This window comes from Acinonyx jubatus, chromosome A2 (assembly GCF_027475565.1).
Source record: "Acinonyx jubatus isolate Ajub_Pintada_27869175 chromosome A2, VMU_Ajub_asm_v1.0, whole genome shotgun sequence".
NCBI lineage: Eukaryota > Metazoa > Chordata > Mammalia > Carnivora > Felidae > Acinonyx > Acinonyx jubatus.
The window spans coordinates 59,596,757-59,616,628 of record NC_069383.1 but is presented as its reverse complement, the minus strand read 5'-3'; the positions used below and the strand labels follow the sequence as shown (position 1 = coordinate 59,616,628).

The 19,872-nt window shown below is 37.5% G+C and overlaps 1 long non-coding RNA gene across 3 annotated transcripts in view; it reads right to left on the bottom strand.

Annotated features, from left to right (window-relative positions):
• LOC106971344 (uncharacterized) overlaps positions 1-19,872 on the bottom strand; it is a 90,037-nt gene that overhangs the window by 16,245 nt on the left and 53,920 nt on the right. For all 3 annotated transcript variants that reach the window (XR_001429647.3, XR_008296819.1, XR_008296818.1), the window contains exons 5-8: positions 15,965-16,534; positions 14,482-14,613; positions 13,783-14,048; positions 10,500-10,693 (exon numbers count right to left, since the gene is read on the bottom strand). This is a non-coding gene — a long non-coding RNA (uncharacterized LOC106971344). The remainder of the gene's footprint in view (positions 1-10,499; positions 10,694-13,782; positions 14,049-14,481; positions 14,614-15,964; positions 16,535-19,872) is intronic.

The following is a 19,872-nucleotide window of genomic DNA, read 5'->3' as shown; positions in this document are numbered from 1 at the left end:
TTCCTCTTCCCATCTTTACTTCTACTTGCTTATAATGCCTTCTGTCCAATAAGACTTCTAGGAGGGAAAGCTTATTTCAGCTGAAATAAATGTGATCACCTCACGCTACAGGGGAATTTCAGGAGACGGAGCACTGCCTACAACTTGAACCTATCTCGTTCCCCAATCAACAAAGTAATAAATGAAGACATGACCTCCTATTTTCCTATCAACTCCATTAATATTTCTTTGAAATGGTGTGTTGTTAAGTAGCAACTTGTGTGTTAAATTTCATTTCCACACTGACTTAATGTGCTTTCAGATCTTTATTCCACCAAAAAGTGTTTTTCCCCCCTCTTATCTCATTGAAATGCTTAACCAATACAACTGCCCTTGCTAATTTGGTTAAAATATATTATATGAAATCTCATTGAATTGGAACATGCTACTCAAGCCATCATTCTGGACGTTCAACAGTTAAAAGTGTACAGAAATCAAATCAAGAACAGAAATGGCCACATGGCTATGTTTTCAGGGGCTGTGCAAAGGGTCTCTAATATGTGCTCTGAAGTTGCCTTTAAACTGCTGTTAAGGTTTTAAAGATATTTGCTGATCTTTGCATAGCAGCTTTTGTATATTCTCTGGCAAGATAATTCCAAGTATAAAGAGAGAGGCACCACATAAACAAATCAAATTACAGTAACACTTCATTAAATGCAAGGATGTGAAAGGTCATCCAATAAATATGAAATCAACAGACTGATTTATTAAGCATGTGCCTTATTAAAGATATGAATCTCAAATACCACTACTTACATATAAAATTCAAAAACTGCTAATGCCACAAAAGATTTTTCAAAATAATTCAATTATTCAGTAAATTTGATTCAGACCAGTATACATATTTGGACTGATTTTATATTTGGATTGATAATCACAGGTAAAAAAGAATATGTTTTTAGTCAAGTTAATCTAAGTAGTTTTGGGGAAAAATATGATTTATTTCTCTTCCATTAAAAGCAATCATGAGAGAATAATTTTTATTTCTCTGCATTTTTTTCTTCTTCTTAAATAAGCTCATCACTCTAGAAAGCACTAAGTGAGGAACAGATGAATTATAACAAATATTCCATAGAATAAACTATGTATTTCATAAGGGTATCATAAATAGATTTCTTCTGTGTTCCTAAGGTCACCAAACAAATGACAGAAATTTTGAAGCCCCTATTCCCCTTGGCTAAAGTTTGTTTTAAAACATAAATTGATTATACTCACCTTGAAATTGATATGTGCAGGCTCATCAATGTATATGTAAGAGGATATCTATTATAGCATTTTTTAAGGGTAGGGATTTGGAGGCAATGTGGGACTCCATCCTGGCAGAATGGAAGGGTAAAACATGGATGGTACATAAGCTAGAGAACAGTGGGGCAGTTTGAGATATGGGTTAGATTACACAACATAAATTGACTTTAAAGACAGAGAGGTCAATGAAAAGTATAGAAAAGAATGTGATCTATAACACAGTACTATGTATGTAAACTAAGCATATGTGCACCTTAAAAAAATAATACATATTTTGCAAGGGTAAGTATATATAAACCAATAAAAATACATTGACTGAAAAGTAAGATTATTTCAATCCTGTGCAATCACAGGCCACTAAATACATACATACATACATACATACATACATATAAAAGTATGATGTTAGCTCTCTACCATATGTTGTTTAAGAAATACAAAGAGGGCGCCTATGTGGCTCAGTGGGTTAAGACTGTGATTTTTATCTTGGCTCAGGTCATGATCTCATAGTCCCTGAGTTGGAGCCCCACCTCACTACATCGGCTCTGCACTGACAGTATGGAGACTGCGGGATTCTTTCTCTCTCCCCCCTCTCTGACCCTCCCCTGCTGTCCCTCCCACCATCTCTGTCTCTCAAAATAAATAAATAAACTTAAAAAAAAAAGGAATACAAAGAAAAGAAACAGAAAACTTGCACTGGGTAAGGCTCTGTGCCTTTTGAAGGAGCACACTTTTTTTGGAGTGTACAAAGTTAATCCTTTAAGAGCAAAACCTGTAGGAATATGAATGAGAACAAATCCTTTGTCCCAGATTTAATTCTTCATAGGAAGATTAGTACCATTAATACCAAATGGTAGAGGGAAAGTGTTTAAAATGCAGATTCCTGGGGGTGCCTGAGTGGCTCAGTCAGTTAAGTGGCCCACTTTGACTCAGGTCATGATCTTGCAATTCCTGAGTTCCAGCCCTGCAGGTCAGGCTCTGTGCTGACAGCTCAGAACCTGGAGCCTGCTTTGCATTCTGTGACTCCTTTTCTCTCTTCCCCTCCCTCACTATGCATGCACGCATGCAGTCTCTCTCTCTTTCTCTCTCTCAAAAAAAAAATAATAATAAAATAAAATGCAGATTCCTGGACTCTACTCCAGATCTAGTGAATTCGAAGCTCTGAGTCTAGAACTTTTGATTTTTAACAAGTCTTCACCCCCATATCGGCTTAGTGATTCCTATCCTTATGAAAGTTTAAGAACTACTTGTATAAGGAAACAACATTAAAGTATAATTCATTCTATGCATGTTCCTATTCATTAAAAAAACATTTAAGATGTTCTGTTGGTAAGCTATTTTATATTTTTCCTACAGATGAAGTTCACACTTCATCTTTTTCTCATTTATTGTTCTAAGACATTGGATTCACAATTAAATTTAAAATAGAGGAAAAAACCTATTAGCATATTTTAAATGTATGGGTTTTTGTTGTTTGAAAAACAAATCCAACCATCAGGAATAAATTTAAAACGTTATTACAATTATGTCCCTCAATCATAGCAAAAAGAATTATTGCATTAGCAAATATTCCTTTACTTATACAATGAAAAAAAAATCCTCTGTCAATGCTTCTGAAAAAAAAAAAAAAAAAAAAAAAAAGGAACGAACAGTCCACTCACTGACAAAGCAGAAAGAAGCCAGTGGGGATAAAATGTTAAGGTCTGGCACTGAAGTTATATTTATCACATATGTATATCTATTTTACTAAGACAGAATACTAGGATTTGGACAAGAATAACTCTGTTCTGAAATGTAAGTTCTGAAGCCAAGACTCATTGTCTTGAGCAAATGAGAGGAGTCCTTTCCCCCCTGTTATTCCTACATCTTTAAAACCTGAAAATTTATATTTATGCTGAGGGAAAAAGGATAGGAAAAAATAATACTTTTTCTAACCACATTCAGTTGAAGTGGGCAGCATATCCAGGCATATAGTGATCAAGTTATTATGGTCCACAAGGCTGTTATCTTCCTCATTGATTCAACTTTGCAAATTGTGCAATTATGGCCAGTACTTGAGACTTGTAGCATTTTTCCTTATTCTCTCTCTCCAAAAGCTTAAAGAAAACTACTCGTGCTAGTGACACACATACATTGACTACACTTATGTATCCACGTGCAAATATGTGTGTGCTTGCACACTCATGTGCACACACACACACACACACACACAGAGAAACAGGCTATCTATCCTTCTGAGAATAATCTGGTCCTTTGGTACATTACAGAGAATACTAAGGGCCAAACCGTTTAGGGCTGGAAAATAACTAATGTTCTTGCCAGTGAGTTAAAGCTGGAGTATCCCCTTTGTCATAGCCAAATTTATGACATGGATCAAAAACTATAAAAAGCTATGTTGCATCCTGCCATTAGGGAGAATTAATATTTTCAGTGGTATGTTAACCAACGTTTTTCCAGTGTCTCTTGTTAAAAGCAGATTGTTGACTTTTCATCATGGTGTGCCAAACATTTTCATTGAAACCCTAACAAGACTTTCATCTTAGAACCATTATTTCTTAATGGACTTGGATAAGGGCAACGTAAAAGAATGGCTTTGCTTTGCAGCACTGCGGCATGCAGCAAGGGCTTGTCATTAGCGCGTTGGGCCTTGCTGAATCATTACACATGTAGACATTTAAGGCATTTCCAGTGTGACTTGATGTTTTCCTTGAAGCACACTTCATGTTTTATCTTATGCTAAAGCAACATAGATTTTTCCTCCCACTTTCATGTATCTTTATTATGATTCTTTCTACTTGACTATCCAGTAAAACTATAATAAATGAGATCATTCCTGCACACATGCACACACACACACAGTTTTGTTTGCTTTGTATTTTTTATTGAGGATATCTATCTGCAGGATTTTCTTCTATGCTTAGGGAATCAATGCATCTTTTAAAAAACCCTAAGCCCCAGTAATTTTGCAATAAACTACATGACATCAGTAGTTTAGAATGTCCAAATACATATGTGTGCATACACACACACACACACACACACACACACACACACACACATAGTGTATATATACACACACACGTGTATGTGTGTATATATATATATATATATTCTTGTATATCATTGTGTTAATGTGAATGAGTGACAACTGTACTATAAGAAAGGAAGCCTGGAGGCTAGATGACAAAAGGTGCCATGAAAATAGAATGTGTCCTTTGCGTGGGCACTTCCATTTGACAGAGTTTGAAATATGTAACGTACAAAAGATATGATGCAGCTAGTAGGCTGATGCTGACAGACTCTAATTTGCCCAATAATCTTTCATTTCTCTCAAATAGATCTTTAGAGTCAATGACAATTACACACAGAGAAGGAAAATTTGGCTTTTGGCTTGGGTTCTCACTCGAAAGTGTTGGCCTATATCTCTATCGAGTGTTTTATGATGTGGTTGATCAAATTGTAAGGTATGACCGTAAACCACACTACTGACTCTGAAACCAGCAAGCTGAGAGTCACCTGAAGTTAGCTATCAAAGTCAGATAAACTTTTGGAATCCAAGAATGCATGGGAGAAGACTATTTATCCAGCAAATAATATTTAATTCTAGAACCTAGATTTTATGGAGTTTATAGAGTTTAATATGCCTCCCAAGAAGTTTTATGATTTGGAAAACTGCACTCATTAAAGACATATTACAAAATCCTTTATTTGGAATGTAAGTATACCCATTCAGTTTTCATTCCTAGGAAACAAAAATAGTTCTACTTCCTCTAAACATATTATTTCAGCTCAGGTGTTTTTGACTGCCAGTAACATTTCCAAAACCAAAGTGGATTAAAGAAGGAAAGCTATCAACATAACTCACATAAGAAATCCAGAGGTAGCCCATCCCAAGTGGGACACTGAGTAGCTCAAGTTTGCTGGGCCAAGGCCAGCACCTATGCCATCAGCTTTCCCTCATAGGTATGGGACTGTGGCAGCTCCAAACATCACTCCCTCACACAACAAGCAAGGCAAGGGCAAAAAGAGTTGAGACTTTCTGTTTACATTTATCGTTCTTTTTCTCAGAGAAAAAACATTGCTCAAAAACTCATTAATTTCACCCTTTTTTAAATTTATGTATCTGTTTTTAGCTAGAAATGAAACACAGATAGGTAAATACAATTTTAAAAAATTGTTGGAAAGAATCTTGAATGATGAATGTCTAATGTGTCCAAACAAGCATGCTATTAAAAATAGCGTACAGCATGGGGTTAATGGGAACAGGTGCAGTGACCAATCAGAATAGATGCCAGGTATCATGACTGGAGCTTGTTCAGTTGAGAGCCGGCCAAACTGACTTGTCTTTAGTTAGCCTTTCTAAGTGTTTAGATAAAAGGTCTTAAGATAGGCTCATGAGGTGCCTGGGTGGCTCATTCAGTTGAGACTCCAACTTCAACTCAGGTCATGATCTCACAGTTTGTGAGTTCAAGTCCTGCATGGGGCTAGCTGCTGTCAGCACAGAGCCTGCTTCGGATCCTCTCTCTCCCTCTCTCTCTGCTCCTCCCCCACGCACACATTCTATCTCTCTCAAAAATAAATAAACATTAAATAAATCCCCTCATAAACAAGGGCTTAAGATAGCAGGTGATGGAACCCCAGATTGTCTTGTCCTCTGATGTAGGAAACAAAAGTAAATGAAAAATGAGGGGCTCCTGGGTGACTCAGTCAGTTAAGTGTTGGACTTTGGTTCAGGTCATGACCCCACGGTTCATGGGTTCAAGCCCTGCTTTGGGCTCGGTGATGACAACTCAGCCTGAGCCTGCTTCATATTCTGTCTCCTTCTCTCTCTGCCCCTCACCTGTTGGTGCTCGTCTCTCTCTCTCTTAAAAATAGACATTAAAAAATTTTTTTAAAAAAGTAAATGAAAAATTAAATTTCCTTACTGTCTACATCCCATTGACAAATCCTTAAAACAGGCAGAGTAACCTTCCTCTAGGAACTCAGATGTCTCACTGATAACACTTTGCTAAGGGCAAAAGGCACTCTTAGCCTGACTCCCCAGGATCCTGTAAGTCTACTTTAACATACAAAAATTCCTTTGGAGACTTCCTTTATCTCTAACCCCCTAAGATACATGTTGGCAATCATATTCCAAGCTTATGGCCCACTTATATACAACTGAAGGGCCTCATGACTGAGTTTTTACTAAATAGTAGTAAATAAGCTTTTCCTAAAAATAACTAGCCTCTTCAAGGTCCCAAAATTCGTCGCTTTCAAAATTCCTTGGAGATTTACACTATCCCTAACTCCCTCTCAACCTGAAGGTATGTAATCTGTCACCCATCACAACCCCAGTGCAGTTCTTTCTGCCAATAGGTCCTGTCCCCATGCTGTAATAAAATCACCTTTTTGCACCAAAGACATGTCAAGAATTCTTTCTGGACCCAAAAACATCATCACTCCACCAGGCTATAGTTTATTTGGGGCAAATAGTGTGTTTCACTGATGATTGCATCCCTAATATCCAGCATGGGGCCTGAAACTCAGAGGGTACTCAATATTTGGTGAATTAATCAATAGATAAATGTAGTCAATCACAGAATATCTGGATTTGCTCCATATGAAATAAAGAAGTTCTTTTCCTTTTTAACTTACATCTGTTACATTCTTTAACTACATTTTCAACAGTTTCCCATTTTTAAGCTTTTACTTGTCTTTTCATGGAGTAAAACTATAGATGGTTACAATATTTTATCATAGAGATGATGATATATCTAACCAGCTTATCATCAGGAATATCAAGTTTAGTTTGTAACTTTCAGGAAGCAGAATTTGATACTGTAAAATATTTTTCTTTGGCATAAGAATTATTTTAGTCTGAGTTTTTTTAAGTTCTTTTTTTTTATTTTTTTATTTTTGGGAGAGAGAGAGAGAGTGGCTCTGCCAGTGCAGAGCATGACGCAGGGCTCACATTCAGGAATCATGAGATCATGACCTGAGCCAGAGTTGCATGCGTAACCAACTGAGCCACCCAGCGCACCTAGGCGAAGTATTTTTAAGAAACAACATATATAGGAATTGCTCTGCAAACTGAGTAGAAGTCTCCTTTTTGTAAGAGACAAATTTATAAGGGAAATCTCCATTTGTAAAAGTACCTTTCTCTCAGCATTAGGAAGAGAAGGATGGCTCTCAAAGCTTTTATCAATAGAGAAGGTCACAACCAAAATCTGCATAACAATCACACCCTTGTTTTCTGTGCTTTTCCTGATAGCCTCCCTTAAGTGGCTCACTCTCCCTCTCACCCCCCACCCCCAACATCTTTTGTCCTTAGCTGGAGATGATAGCTAAGGCCATCTCAGGAAGTGACTCAGTTTTCCTGGGTATTTCCCATGTATACAGGAGGCATACAGTTAATAAACTTAGTTGTTTTTCTCCTGTTAATCTTTTATTACAGTGGGTGTCTCAGCCAAGAACCTAGAAGGGTAGAGGGAAAAATTATTTTTTCCTTCCCTACACTTTATTTTTGACTCAAATAAATGTAATATGTTTCAAAATAAGTATATTCTTCCCAGGCATATTTTGTTTCTACTATGATGGCAATGATGAAGTTAGAAATAAAATTGAATTTTACAGTTTAGCATAAAGTTTCTGCTTGCTCTTTGGATACAGACATATATTAGCTAAATTTCCTAACTTTAAAAAGTACAAAATAAAAGCCATCTTTAAGAAACACAAATACAGTAAGCCTTAAAATACAGACTAAATAGGACACAAATAGGGTTATGATAATGAAATTGCCTTCAAATTATAAACAAAAGACTGATTATGAAATTAACCTCTCTTTAAGAGGTCCAAAACAAATTTGTACTTTAAAATAAGTAACTGCACCAAAGGAAAAAGCTGGGAAAAACAAAACTTTCCAACGGGATTTAAGAACGAATCTAACCAGAGGACACTATTAATACAATATTTGATGTGCTAAAATACTTTTAATTATTTCTGAATTCAAACCTGCTTTCGCTTACTTGAAATTGTTGCATAACTCAAAAGTGCCATTATAATTCAACCCAAATGGTAGGGTACTTCAATGAGCTGGTGGAATTGATTCTGGACATTAAAGAGATGCCGGCGAAGTTATAAATTGCTATTCTAATCGGGAGTGAAGAGGTTAATTCAAGATTCCACTAAAAAACAGACTGGCAGAAATGTTTCCAGGGCGTACTTTTTTTTCTTCATCCTCTCTCTCTCTCTCTTTCTCTCTCTCTCTCTCTCTTTTTTTTTTTTCTCAGTAGGGGTTTGGAGAAGAGGTTTGGAAGGGAAGGAGAGGGCTGGTTCCAGGCCCCCAGCACTCCCCAGAGCACCGTTAGGGAAGGGGGAGGGCTTCCTGCCCAGGCAGCCATCTGTAACATTCTGCAAACAGCAGGAACCTGGACTGCTCCAGTCAGTAAGCCCGGGTGAGGATTCTGTCTGCATTCAAAAAGGAGTTTCCCCTCTTATTTCTTGCAATCTCTCTGCCTGGAATATTTTCTTTTATCTGTTGCAGGTGAGCAATGGAGCTGGGTTCTCAGGAGTTGCTTGATTAAATAAAATAGTATCTCAACGATGTCAGAGCAATACTGTTGGGGACACCGGCTTGACCAGTACCAAAATACCCAGCCTGCCTCCTGGAATGTGCTGGCAGCAAGCTGGGAATGTCATCATTTCAGCTAATGTCACACTGTGGAACACTTTCTGGGATCAGTGGACGTGTGTCTGATGTTCCCTAACGTTACTGCTTTCTAGGCTTGAGTCAATTAGAGTCAGCTTTTTTGGAAAGTGGTGTCATTTAAAACTTATTTTATGAAAGTTATTTTTGTGCCTATAATTTGGGGCTCACACGTCTGTTATTTCCTCCAGTCCTTGGCGTGCATAATATACCGCCTATGGAAAGTAGTAAAGAGTGACAATGGAAAAAATAACAAGGGCTTTTTACTTTTAACATCTGGAGAAAACACATTTAAGGAAATGTTAACAAATAGGTACAGGGATTGATAAAGTTAAAAATATATCTATATATATCCTTCCTTATAGAGGTAAAAACAACCTAGACAGAATTTTTAAAATCACTTTTTATACAATAAAAATTGAACAATGAGAATGATCTTATTTAAGAAGACTCAGTTCACATCTTTTTGTAGAGTCAATCAAATGACTAATATCAAATCCCCAAAGCACATAGGTACAAAAAATTTTCTCAGCAAAGAAGAAAGGCGTAGGGATTCCAATTTTCACATTTTCTTACTTTCCACTTTTTGGTAAAGCTTTACTATTATATTTAACTTCCTGGCAGCAGACTAAAGAAACAAGCAAATTATACTGTAGAAATGAAACCTAAAAATCAGAAAGAAAACTTCAAGAAACATTCCAGGGCAGAGATAAATACTAAGACAAATAATGCAGTCGTGGTTTTATTGAGGAAAAAATGTACAAATGTGAAAGTACTCTGTTCTTACACACCAAAATTACTTAAAGACAAAATACGGTTCAAGGGAAAATAAATTATAATGAATATATACTACTGTATTAACAAAAGAACAGTGGCTACATTTCAGCACGGTTTTCTACTTCAATTTTTTCACATTTTTATATCTTAAAGTAAGCATTGGTAAATATTCCCATCTGGTCTAAGTTTTTAGTTTTGACCCTGAATCATAATTTTATATCAGTATAGGCTAATTTATAAAGGCACTGCATCAAAATTGGAAAACACAATGAATCAAATATAATAGTTTCTTTTTTCCCAGAATTACCCAGTGTCCAGATGAGAAAAAAAATTCAAAATCTGTATTTGGGGCAAAAAATGTATCAACAGAATAACAAAACTGCAAGATGGGGTTTGTAGAAAATTTTAAAGCTTTTGAAAATAAGTGGATTGCTTCCAGGTGCGTGGGGCTAGTGGTTATAGAGTTAGAGTACCCTTGATGGGGAGCAGGGGAGGCACTTCCTCAGGTTGCATTAATTCCCTCCCTGTGTCCAATCATCTTGCTGTCAATGTCCAGGATGGAGCTCTGAGTTTTAACAAGGCAAACTTAATTTCTATTTAATATTGCAAAGCAAAGGGCCAATACTATCACCGGGATCATGAGACTGCCATATAATACCAGAAAAACAGACTATTAGTTTAAAATTTCACAATGAGAAATAATTATTGTAAAAAGGATACTGCTTTGATCCACACGATTAGTGCTACTTACCTGTACTCAAGCCACTTAGGAATCCACTCAGTTAATTAATTTGTAGTGAGAACTTTGCCGTGCAAGATCAAAACAGTCCAACTCCTTGCGACCAGTACATTTTCTTCATGAAGGCAGATTTCCCTTCTTCAAATAAATGAATACACAAAATAATGCTACAGTCCAGATAGGAGGTCCTGGGATCCATTTTGTCTCTTTAAGGAAAAGTAAATGCTGGATGAGGTGCAATTCTAAAGTACAAGTCTCAGCAAATGATTTTATCTCCCTCATGCCTATATTTTTCCAGACAGTTTTTGTTTTATATAACTTCTAAGCACTGACAGCAGAGATCACTTACATTTACTGATTTTTTTTTCAAGGACCACTCAAGAGAAATGGTTATTGTGACAGATCCCTAAACTCATGGAAGCCTCGATGTTTCTGGGCTAGAGTAAGATACTCGTGAACTCTTAGCTATGTATGTGCCAATAAAAGACTGAAAGTCATTATGGGGATGTCTACACCCGGTTAACCACTTTACGATGCCCATGGGGTTACCAACAAAACCCCTAAGTAAGAATAATTACTCCTCCCTTTCAAATGAGGAAATTCACTTTAAATAACATTTTCTAGTCACTCCTCTGGTAAAGGCAGCAAAAGTTTTTGAATTAGATCTCTCTGACATCTTAGTAGGATGACATAGACCTCCTCTATTTTGACCTATACTTAGCTAAAGGGAGACAATGCCCCATCAACTAGAGATAGGTTACTAGAGGACAGGAAAAGTAAGGTTTGATTTATACATTCCCAGAAACCAGTACAGTAAAAGCAACTGAGAGCCTTTCTTAGTATTTGCTGAATCAATCAATGAATGAATCATTTGCTGAATGAATCAATGAATCAATGAATGAATGAATAGGGTGAACTCAGTAGGGTTGAATTGCCAGTGTGGAAAGCTGTAGACTGAATATAAGATAAAGCGATTTGTATTTTAGTAAGCTGTTTCCTTCAAATATATAATAATCCTTTAAGGATAAGAATAGTGCTAAAATTATTCCCACAGTTTTGGAATTTCCTTTTTATCTAGCTGTGTTTCTTAGAATTATCAAATGGAAGGAAAAAGAGTTTCATATCCACACAATTTAAAAGTATAGTCATAGCTCAACATCACAAATAATTAAGAAAATGCAAATCAAAACTACAGTGAGATACCACCTCACGTGCATTAGGATGGTTACTTTAAAAAAAAAGAAAGAGGAAAATAACAAGTGTTGGCAAGTGTGTGGAGAAACTGGAGCCCTTATACACTATTGTAGGGAATATAAAATGGCATAGCAGCTATGGAAAACATATGATGGTTTGTCAAAAGTTAAAAATAAAGTTACCATATGAGGCAGCAATCCTAAATCTGGGTATATACTTAAGGATTGAAAGCAGGGCCTTGAGAAGATATGTGTACACCAATGTTCATTGCAACGTTATTCATAATAGATCAAACATGTTAGCAACCCTAGTGTCTACTGATAGATAAATGGGTAAGCAAAAGGTGGGTAGATACATACAATGGAGTATTATTTAGCCTTAAACAGGAAGGAAATTCCGACACATGCAACAACAGACATGAACCTTAAGGGCATTCTGCTAAATGAAATAAGCCAGTCACCAAAAGACGAACACTATCTGATTCCACTTACATGAAACACACGCAGGATAATCAAAGTTCTAATGACAGAAAGTGGAATGGTAGTTTCCAGGGGCTAGAGTAAGGAGGAATGTGGAGCTATTATTTAATGGTATAGAGTTTCAGTTTTGCAAGATGGAAAGAGTTTCGAAGATGGTTGGCGATGATGACTGTGTTGTACTGCTGAACTTATACATACAGTTGATTAAGATAGTAAATTTTATGCTATGTGGATATTACCAAAATAAAAATTCTGGAAAAACCTATAATCAGAGAAAGACATTGGTCCAAATACACAAGTCAGTTTGGGCTTTATTGAGCATTAGCCCTTCCCCATTATTTGGCTTATTACTTTAATGCAGCTGAGTCTCATTATTTAATTGTATTTTTACTAAGAGGGAGGAGGTGAACATATGTGGACCTTGGTTAATTATTTAAGCAAATCTGGCATCTTTCACACTAAAATAATCTCTTTTGTTCCCTGGGACTCCTAAGAAGCCAATGCTTAGATATTCACAGGAAAATATCACTGAGGCGTGTTAAGAAAACTAAGCTATAAGAAAATTCAGGTCTTTAAAGAAATACCACTGTAGTATCAATTATTTATTAGCACCAAGATTTAAATTATTGACTAAGGCCTGGGCATAAAGAGACAACAGCAGTTAATGAGCTTTGTCTCTTGTCTCACATTATATGGATTCTAGAAACTGATTTTGGAATACTAGCCTCTAAGCAATGAAGTTTCCAGGGGCCATATGATAGCTTATTTAGCCAGGAGATGATTAAAATATCTATTTTTTAAAATTTAATTAGTAAATATTATTGATCATAGACTATCATATCACCGAGTAAGTAGGAAGCACACAAGTATGACAAACAATACATATTTTTATAAAGTAACACTTCTTAAATCTAAAGTTATTGCGTACGCATGTACGTGATTTTTCTTTTAAAACTGACTGCCAAAATGTTAAATGTTGTATTCTTCTATCAGAGTTTAGCAGTGGCAGCGGTCAAAATCACACATTTATGGCTCAAAAGATCTTTCATGATTTTTGTTTTAAACCATTTCGTGAGGTCAAGTAAATTTTTCTTACTTCAAATTGTATCTATTCTAATTATATAAGCTTCCATATTTAAGATTTTAATAAAAGGGGCCAGTAAGGAGGTAGAGATACACAGAAGGGACTCTCGATATTACGCATTGTAGGGATTACACATGCTCTTAGCCATGGGATACATTTTTACATGTTATTAAGGCAGTTATTCAAAAGAAGGCTGTGTGGTACATTGCCTTGATTGTTCAGGTGAGTCCTGGTGGCAAAGTCAGCAGCCTTCCTTAGGTGTCACGAGGACATTTGACTTTCAAAGAGAAAAATGAGCTGACAGAACCTGAACAGCTATAATTTCACACACAAATCAGGTAGCCTCCAGAAACTCCTAGAAACAACCAGGTAGTTTTTTTTTGAAGGATGAGGTAAGTTTTTGTCCACATTCATGTGAAGGTGAAACCTTCCAAATGTGAGTTTCAGCCAGAGTGAGCCCTTTTTTCCTCTCCCTCCGTCCCCAAACTAGCCAGGCTGGGGACATTCACCGAAGACAACTTCCATCTGTACATTTTACCTGGTATTTATCTTCTACCAATTTGCATTCTTACATTGCTGTATGCTTAGATTTCGTTTCTCTGGAACCACAAACGTGTTAATGGCATGAGGAAGAACTTTTTTCTTCAGAGAAGTTCAACAGGTAAAGCCGCAGAAGGCACTTTTGATACCAAGGAAGCATAGGCAGAGGAGGCGGGGAGCCTCACCAGCAGGATTCACCAACCGCGAGATTCACAGAACTGGCTGCTGATGGTGTATGTCTGGTAAAGGGTACCAGCAAAGAGTCTGTGGAGAAAAAAGAGATGGATCGGCACTGGGAAGTATACATGGGTAGTTTCTCAGCTGTGACGAGTTATTAATGAAAGCAGTCATTAAAAGCTTTCAAGAACAGGGGCGCCTGGGTGGCGCAGTCGGTTAAGCGTCCGACTTCAGCCAGGTCACGATCTCGCGGTCCGGGAGTTCGAGCCCCGCGTCAGGCTCTGGGCTGATGGCTCAGAGCCTGGAGCCTGTTTCCAATTCTGTGTCTCCCTCTCTCTCTGCCCCACCCCCGTTCATGCTCTGTCTCTCTCTGTCTCAAAAATAAATAAACGTTAAAAAAAAAAAAAAGCTTTCAAGAACAGATAAGCAATTTTTATTTCCTAACTGCCAGTTCTGGAAAGAGCTTTGCAGAAAAACAAATCGTGTATTGATGGGGAACATAGAGAAGAAAGGGACTTACCTGGAATATGGTGATTTCCTTTCTTGGTGGTCCATATTGCTTTTGTCATCCCACAGTGGGTTTATCCTGGCTAGGTAGCATCATCGTGGAGCAGTAGTACAAAGGTGGATGGGAGTGAATGACCACTTTCTCCTACAATGCACACGTTACCAAGTTTTTACTAAGTCAGAAGTAGAGATGTTAAAATTGGAAGACTAATCAGAAATGTGTTACATGTCACCAAAAAATGGCACCCATGTTTCATCTTTGGTTTGATTTTCACTTAACATTTGCAATGTTTAGATTATTGCAAAACAAGTTAAGCTGTACATGTATTCCACAATTTGTGTAGCTAATTTCATGCATAAGCCACACAGGTGTATGCTGTCACACGGAGGTGTCACAGAGGTGAGGATAGGGACAGCTACCCTGGCTGTTGGTGGTGGTAAAATTATAATGACAATTATGTTATAGTGTGGAGAAAGGAACACTGTCAGCCTCTATGACAAGGTAATTTTCACATTTGCTACTGACAGCCAAGGCGATTATGCAATTTGTGAAAAATAAAAACAGTAAGGGAGTAACTGTTTTTGGTTTCGACTTAACAGTGACCTCTCTGTGCTCTTTTCCACTGTTTCTTTCTGCAGCCACATTGTTTTCCCATCTGATCCTCACAGCCATACTATATAAACCCTATGTTCCAGATGAGGAAACTGAGGAAGCTTCACCAAGAAGGAAATAAAGCTGGAACAGAGGCTTTAAGACCAGAGTCTGTACACCTCTCACCAAGCATGCTCTCAATAAACACATTCGTCCACAGAGACTAAGGGTTACTTCCTGAATGTCCTTGTCTTCCTGAAAGACCTTTCAGCAAGAACTGCTCTAAAAAATAAATTGGGGCAGAGTAATTTAATGCGCTTGTGTCGCTGTCTACTCATTGTCTCTGTTTTAAACAAGAACACATTGTGAATCCATTTCTCAGCAACAATGCCGAGTATCACTATCTAATTTAGGCTTCATTCAGGAAATAAATAGCAAGTTCTAATATGGGCTTGTGAGGTGCAAATACATGTGTATACATACCAGCATGCATGTACATGAGTCCCTTTGCTCTGCTCAGTCACAACAATTACTATGAAAGCTTCAGTAACTTCATTTTGGCAAAGAGAATGATAGGTCTGGGAACCAAATGTTAGCCTTAAGTGTGTTTTTCTGTTAGATCATTAGGTTTCCTTTTTCTGTACTTAACAGATGTGTAGAAATTAAATGGGTCTGGAGTCACTAATACCTTATGAATATGAAAAGCATATTCCTTCCTGTGAATAAAACCAACCATTATCCCATTAACCGATCTAAATAAAATATTGTCCTGTGCTCACAAAAAATATTTTCTGATGCTCTTAGTTCCACTCTTTACTCTCTTAGCCACGGGAAATATAAACTAAAAAGCTGCTCAGGCTGCGAATAGGAGAAAACCCTTACTTTTGCATTCTTTTCCACTTACCTATTAAACTCTCAGCTCGTGTAGTCTTTGAGGAGTGAGTGGTTAGTCGGCTGGCCCCGAATATTGTAAGGAATATCAGAACACGTGCTACATCACACACAAATCACTGGATGGAATAGTAGCAAGAGACTCTGGAGATTACCTGGTTTAATTCCCTCACTCTACAGAGGAGAAAAGCAGGGTCTAGAGAGGGAAGTCCCCTGCACAAGGTCACAAGTATAATCAGGGGCAAACCACGTTTGTTGATATTAATACAGTTCAGCCTTCCCCGTTCTCCAAACTGCTGGTGGCTGTGACACGGAAGAAAACACAGCACTGTTGATACACGAACAAACTTCATTTATTCATTTAGTATAGTCAGTCAACAGTTAATATACATTTATTGAGACTTCCAGCAGGTTAAATGTTGAGCGTTCACAGCTGAACATTATCAAACGAGGTCCCAACAGGCAACAGCAGCTCCCTGTTTCCATAGGCACCTATCAGAATGAGTTGGTTCTTAACAAGCAAAGGCCAATGAGAACTCTTCATAGGACATGAGTAGTGAGTGGATCGAGATAACAGCTCCTGCTACATGGAGTAAGAACATTCAAAGAATTGTACATTAATATTTTCTTTTTTTTAAATATTTCGTAATGTTTATTTTTGAGACAGACGGAGACAGAGCATGAGTGGGGGAGGGGCAGAGAGAGAGGGAGACACAGAATCCAAAGCAGGCTCCAGGCTCTGAGCTGTCAGCACAGAGCCCGATGCGGGGCTCGAACTCACAAACCGTGAGATCATGACCTGAGCCGAAGTCGGATGCTTAACCGACCGAGCCACCCAGATGCCCCATTAATATTTTCAAAATCAGTCACAGTTGCCACTTTCTGTTGTCATGAAAGACAACACTTGAGTAGCAAAAATAGAGCCAGGACCCTGATTCACATACTTCACTGATTCTTGAATGCAGTCTTTCTCAGGTTTCCTACTGTCTAAAACTATTCCTGGTAGGTTGTTTTTGTTTTTGTTTTTAATTCTTTTAAGCTCTGGGTCACAGGTCAATAGATTGGAGGGTTCTTTTAGGTAGATATTCTCAAAGAGCTAAAAAAAAAAAAAGAAGAAGAAGAAGAAGAAAAGAAAAAAGAGAATGAGAACAAAGTATTAACTGACACTTCTTTAAGAATGCCAGGCTATGGACACCTGGGTGGCTCAGTTGGATGATGACTCTTAATTTCAGCTCAAGTCATATCTCATGGTGGTGGGATCGAGCCCCAAGTTGGGCTCCATGTTCACTGTGGAGCTTGGGATTTTCTCTCTCTGCCCCTCTTCTGCTCATGTACTGTCTCTTTCTCTCCCTCTCTCAAAATAAATACATAAACTTTACAAAAAAAGAATGCTAGGCTAGATAAAAGTCAGTGTTACTTTCAGCTAAAAATTCTATCTCAGGAAATACATCATATTTTTATATCACTAAATGGTTTTTTTAAAGAAATAGAAACATGTATGAATGAATACACGTCTGTAACGATTACATAAAAAGTAAAAATCAAAAATAAATTCCTAGAAGGCAGGGACAGTGCCTAGAAAGTCATTGTACATTCAGGTTATAAACACTCACTAAAATGTAGTAAAGCACTCAGAGATTTTAACAAATCTCAGGAAGTATTCAACAATCCTAGAGATAAAAGCTAATAGAAAATATGATTACTTTCAAATAGAAAACTGCTTCACTCATTCTACAACCATTTCACTAAGCAAAGAAAATGAAGAGGCTCTAATTTCTAATTCTAAATGGCACAGCGTGGTGGTTGACCCTGGGGAAGACAGATCTGGTTTGAAATACTGGTTTTTTCAGAGTCATTCCAATAAGATTCAATAACGCTGGCAACTATGAAGATGAAGTAGTGAAAGCTTATGCTTTATATTCCTAAATTCGAACACAGTTGAAAAGGCAAAATTTTCATTTAATATTTTAAGCAGCATTTCAGAAATGATACAGATCACTTCCTATATTTCCTTCATTCCAGTAAGATACATTATTCACCAAATACTACAAATGCTTTTCTGGTTTCCCCACGTTGAGATCTTCCAGAGCTAGTTGTTATTTCTATCTCTTAAGGGCATGGAAAATTAACAAGCAGCAGAGTAGAAGCTGAAGTTACAGAAGTGACTGAGAACCAAAAAGGATTTACTTAATCTCTTATTTTATGTGAAAAGAGCCTTGGGCCCTAAAGAGGAAAGTGAGTCTGTTTCCTAACAGATAATTACTGGGAGGATGGTTTCAGTGACCATTCCATTGCCAGAAGAGTCCACAAATTGGCAGTCTGGCCCTTCCATTCCCCTTTTCTGGTATTTCAGCAAGATAAGGTGGTGGGGGATCAATTATCCCCACTGTCTGTCTGTACCCTGGGCTTTCCATCTTTTTCTAGCAGTCAAGGACAGTTCCTTTCCCTGTTTCAATGCCAATCGCCTCCCCAACCCTCATTTTCAGAAATCAGTGGAATCTGCCTTGGGTTAGAAAATTTCCAAAATACTTCCTAGGCAGAATCATGGAAATTAAAGATGTGGAGGACCTCATTGGATCATCTAGTTCATCTATTTCCCATTAAGGAGTTTTCCAGATGGAAGATTTTCATATGCTGGATGCCTCCTCTCATTTCTGCAGGGCCTAAAGTCAGATTTTGAGCATCCAAGCCTAATGTGGAGAGGTGAATAAGGCCTGTATTCAATAATTTCATAGACAGAAAAGTGCCTTATCCCAAAGGTGTTATCATATTACAACAACTTTTGGATGGAAGTAGGTGACACCTCATCAGCACGGCTATGTGAGAGTGTTGTATGGTCCTCTAAGCACCATGGGCTGACATTTCTTTTGCAGAGAGTAGTGTTTGGTTGCTGTGTCCTGAGCACAATAGAACCCATTGGGAACTCAGGTTTTTTTCTCCCCCCCCCCCCGAATTTCTTTCTTGTTGCTCTAGTTTTCTACATAGAGAAACTGCTATTTGGGGGATTCTTCCAGAACTCTCCTGGAAGAGAGGAGTGATGTCCAATGGTACATAGGTAAGTCTGCAGGAGGATGTCAGTTCAGTAACAGACACCTCTTCCACTAGCAATTCATTTATGAATCTCCCCTTCTTATATTTATATCAGCATCACACAATGCTGCCAACAAATAGCTTGAATTTCATTCTTAGTAATTATATTAGAGAGCTACTTTAGGTAGGTGTCACTGTGGTTAGATTATTATGATCACATTGTGGTCTAGAACAACCCTATTTTTATTCTTTTAGAACAATCTTCTGATTTTTTTTTTAAATCAGGTGTGGCAGAATGCCTGGGTAGCGCACTCGGTTGAGCGTCTGACTCTTGGTTTCAGATCAGGTCATGATCTCACGGTTTGTGAGTTCGAGCCCTGCATTGGGCTCTTCACTCACAGTGCAGAGCCTGTTTGGCATTCTCTCTCTCTCTCTTGCCATCTCTGCCCTTCCTGTGTGCTGTCTCTCTCTCAAAATAAATAAATAAACTTTAAATAATAATAATAATAATAATTATTATTATTATTAATAAAATCAGGTGTGGTGGAATCCTGGCTTGCTTTCTTCCCTAGCTGTATAAATTTGCATACATGAGTTAGCCTTCCAATCTACTCATTTGTGATTTTTCATAAGGCAAAATAAATATTAAAATGTCTGGCCCAGGTTCAAAACAAAATAAATAATAGTTTCTTCACTGTCCCCCTTATTAATTGTAATTAGTCTAGGAGCTTTGGAAGAATCCCAAAAATAAAAAAATAAATGTAAAAATATTCTCCTCTTGCCTCAATTTAAGAAAAAGCCCAAATTAATTTTACATTATTTTGGTAATAACAGTTTGTTCCTGCTTGCAGAGATTCTTGTCTTTTTTTTTTAAGAAAATCTTGCATCCAG